Source organism: Salvia splendens, chromosome 19, assembly GCF_004379255.2.
Source record: "Salvia splendens isolate huo1 chromosome 19, SspV2, whole genome shotgun sequence".
Taxonomy (NCBI): Eukaryota; Viridiplantae; Streptophyta; class Magnoliopsida; order Lamiales; family Lamiaceae; genus Salvia; species Salvia splendens.
The window spans coordinates 23,876,591-23,881,017 of NC_056050.1; the positions used below are offsets into that span (position 1 = coordinate 23,876,591).

The 4,427-nt window shown below is 35.8% G+C and overlaps 1 long non-coding RNA gene across 1 annotated transcript; it reads right to left on the reverse strand.

The window, feature by feature from the left end:
• Window positions 1–2,443: 2,443 nt before the first annotated feature.
• LOC121779828 lies at window positions 2,444–3,359 on the reverse strand. The gene is made up of 2 exons (XR_006045941.1): window positions 2,814–3,359; window positions 2,444–2,718 (listed from the first exon to the last, which is right to left on the reverse strand). It is a non-coding gene; the product is annotated as an uncharacterized LOC121779828 (long non-coding RNA).
• Between the last annotated feature and the right edge of the window lie 1,068 nt (window positions 3,360–4,427).

Below are 4,427 nucleotides of genomic sequence, written 5' to 3' on the forward strand. Positions count from 1 at the left end.
CCATTTCTCATGTTTTATAGACATGCTTTCCTCACTATAAGACAACGATAATGTTACATGATAACATGTTGTTGCAAAAATACACAAAGAATTGCGTGATAACAAATTTTATTGGAAGACATTACTAGATTAAATGTTTTCTTAGAGGATTCTATTGACTAGTGTGATGTTTTGAGTAAGTTTATGCATCGTGTATTTATAGCTATACCTCTTACCTGGTTCTGATTTAAATTAAATGTAGATTCGGTTATTATACAAAATTTATGTAGGGCATCAATTGATTTATGAGTTACCATGAGCTCATGCATCACATTTAAATCTAATAAATGATATCTTCAATTAATTTTAAACGTAAACTACCTATTTATAAAGATCAAGCATACACAAACCTTTTATTAATTAAGTTGCATTCCGTTTAGTATATAGTAGGGGATGTATTAAAATGACAGCACTCTTTAGTGTGACACCATACTACCATTTTAGGCTGTTGGGTCTGAAATCGTGTGCTTATCAAGCTGCCATGTGGCAACAAATTTTAATTATGCTGAATCAATTAAAAACGTGGGGAAGTAAAATAGGAAATCTCTAATTTTTGCATTACTAGATTGCAGTGTTATTCATTGAATATTGCAGTCTTGCCACAATAATATTGCAGTTTACCACGCCAACAATTTCTAATGCATTAGACTGCAATCCGTGTTCTGTTCACGAAATTTAATCCTAGGCGTCCATAAATGAGATCTAACGGACTATTGGTGGTACATATATGGTGTTACTCTATCTATGGTGGCACCATAGTACTCCCCTAGTAAGCTCCTCTTATATTACTTATAGCATTATAATCCAAAATTAAGACCTAATTTACACCCTTAGATTTTAAAATGAACGGATGAGATTAAATCTCACAAATTTCAATAAATAGTAGATAAAATATAGACAAAGGGGTAAGATCGTCATTTAGTTAACATATTATAATTTTCGTGGTTTTTTATATCAACATAGTGCATTACAAATATCAACACAGTGACATGAAAATCTCAACACAAATACCAGAAAATATCAACACAGTTTTATTGATATTGTGCATGCATTATATTGAGATTGCTTGATGCATTTACTGATAAAAATCTGTCTATCAATGTTTACGAAAACTGAAATAAAAATTATCAAATTTCACCACTCGAACGTCGTCGGAACATATGCAATTGAGATCTAGTTAGAATTCTTATAAAACTCTCTTTGATTTGATATATTTTTTACAAAAAAATAATTTAAATCGAGAGAGTTACGTAAATTCAAAGTTTTGAGATGATTTTCAAGAGAGGGAAAGTAGTTATATTTATGAATTGACATTAATACCCTTTGAATTTATTTATTATTATTTAAATTGATATTATAATCCACCTCTGTATGGATAATTTGTACTCCCTCCGTCTCTCTGTAGCTGAGTCGTATGCCTTTTTGGGTTGTCTCACTGTAGTTGAGTCATTTCTTTTTTTGACAAAAAGTACTTTATTCTCTCTTCATCTCTCTACCATTTTCCTTTCTACTTTATTCTCCTTTTATTAACGTATTTAAAACAATTTTTCTTAAATCTCTTGCCGAAAAGAAATGCATCTACTGCAGAGGGACGGAGGGAGTAATTGTTAAGTATATTTATGAGTTATGACTATCATTAAGTGTAATTTTTTGAAATAAAAATTGTTATATTAACAAGGGAAATTGTTGACTTGACTCTTCTCTAATTAGTGTAATTAGTAGTATTTGATTTAATCTTTTCTAAAATTATCTTTTCTGAAATCATGGGAAGCTGTTGTACATATCGCATATGCAATCCAAATCTATTATACACGTTTCCTCTAATCAATGTTGATTCCTATATCTTTGTTTACGTACATGGTATGACATGGTATGAGTTTCAATCATACTCTCCTAAACCGTATTATTCCGCCGTCATACCCTAGTTAGTGTAATTAGTACTATTTGATTTTATATTTTCTATAATTATCTTCCCGTAAATCATGGTAAGTTGTTTTAAGCCCTATAATTAATCCATAGTAATAATTAACACGAGTTTTCTCTAATCACCAAATCACGGTAATTGATTTGATTCCCATATCTTCTTTTTTTTGGTAAATTGATCCCCATATCTTTGTTTACACATTATTATACACTATTTTTCTTCATTACAGGCAAGAAAGTAAACGATTAAACGTGATATACCTAATACATGCATGCTAATTGTAATACCCGCTTGTTTATTTGCTTAAGTTTTAAGAATTTTATCGGACTTTGAAAATAAAATGTCACTCTCTTGTTATGTTAAAATAAATAGAACTGTTACTTTTGTTGGATATGCAAATGTTGATAGTTCGCGAAGCAAAATAAAGTGAGTGTCAAATGAACCAAAACAATTTCATATATTTACTAAACATAACAAACGTCGAGAAGAATATGAAGATTTCAATCCCAAACTAAAGTGTTGGCATACATCTCAAAGTACACATTAACTTACATGATTAAATACATGTGGGTTTATGAGTTGAAGAAAAAGGAATTATGGATGCTATTACAAAATACACAGTATTGGCCAAGAGCTTAAGAAATTATAATTCTATATAGCTTGCACTCTTGGGCTTTCTCCTCAGGCCCAAGCCCTTAGCTCGGCCCCTATGTTCGAAATTAGTCCATGTACGAACCAGCTCCTCTTCCCAGCAACTGTAACATGAAAACAAGATTTTAGAAGTACTAAGACTAGCTGTCTCCTAAGTAAAGAAAAGGGAGCAACAACTTTCCAAGATAGACCAAAATACCTTGCCAAAAAGCGCAGCTGCAGCTGCAGCTACTGTAAATCCACTCCCAACAAACCCCTGCATCCTCTACTTGTACATCTGCAAAACCACCACCAAAAATTCAGTTAAAGGTGCTGTAAAGGGTCAGATAAAAGGAACTCCTGCAGTAGGATGGATAGCAAATGAGGGAACAACTACATTAATTCCACGAGTACACCCCTGTACTACCCCAAATGAACAGCCAACACTCAAATAACTGATTCATTCCTGCACACAATCTGCCTGGTAGATTTTTCAGTTACAAAACCTCTATATATGTGTGCCTCCCCTTGACCTTACTCCTTTACCACAACATTTCAATCAGCAATCGAGAAAGAGAGTTGTGAGTTGAGTGAGTAAAATTCCAGCAGAGAGCTCCTACTCTCCATGGGTAACGCCATTTGTTAAATTCTCTAAATTCTGTCCGACATCGACTTGGTGAAGATCCCATCTAGTCTATATAAGTGTGGATAACCCTCCCCCTTATGAGGCCTTTTAAGGGGTGAGTGGCTCATTTCTAATATGGTATCAGAGCAGACCCAAGTCGATGATGATTTTCTCTTTATCTCTTATCTACCTCACGAGTGGCCCATTTCTAATATGGTATCAGAGCGGGCCCAAGTCGATGATGGTTTTCTCTTTATCTCTTATCTACCTCACGAGTGGAAGACCGATGTCCTTTCCGGCCCACATCGATGATGGTTTCTCTTGCATTGCCTACCCACGTGATGGAAGACCGATGTCCTTTCCGGTCCACACGTGAGGGGCGTGTTAAATTATCTAAATTCTGTCCCACATCGACTTGGTGAAGATCCCATCTAATCTAAATAAGTGTGGATAACCTTTGAAGGGGTGAGTGGCCCATTTCTAATACCATTCCTCCCCTTACCACAAGTACTTTATGCTAAAGCTCAAACTCAACCCTTTTCCCTAACACTGCAACTAGGAACTTCAAAGTAGGTGAGTGAACTTTGAGAAATCAAGAACTGAAAATCAAGGCAACTGCAACTTTTAACAGGTAATCCCACCAACACTCTAAATTCAAGCTCATATAGCATATAGATCCATAGATAAACCTCAAGGATGTTTAGAGCACCACCACTTCAGATCTTAACAGCATGATAGAATAATGGAAGAACAATTAAAACACTAGCACACCCCTGCCTTGTTTCGGATACCATGCTTAGGACAGGAAAGTTTAGAGCTTTACCACATAATGAAACAAGAGAAACAACAGGCAACTGCCTTTTACCCAAACTCAGTAACCACACCAACTTAAGTTCCTAAATTCCTTAGTCATGTACAATTATGAACACCCAACCAAAGAAATCCATACATGCTCATACGATTTTAGCCAAGATCTCCAACATCACAAAGCCCGACATTCTCAAAACTGGGATAAGATGTAGACTAGGAATTTTAAATCGAGACTTAGCTACGAGTAGCCATAGGCTGCAGCGGCGCGGGTAGACGACGGCTGCTGACTTCGGTCACCGGAGCACGAAGTCCGACGCCGTGTCTCACACCAGAGTCAGCGACGACGGCAATTCTGCGAAGATGCTGGTGACAGCGGCGGCGCTGGCTGCGTGACGGTGT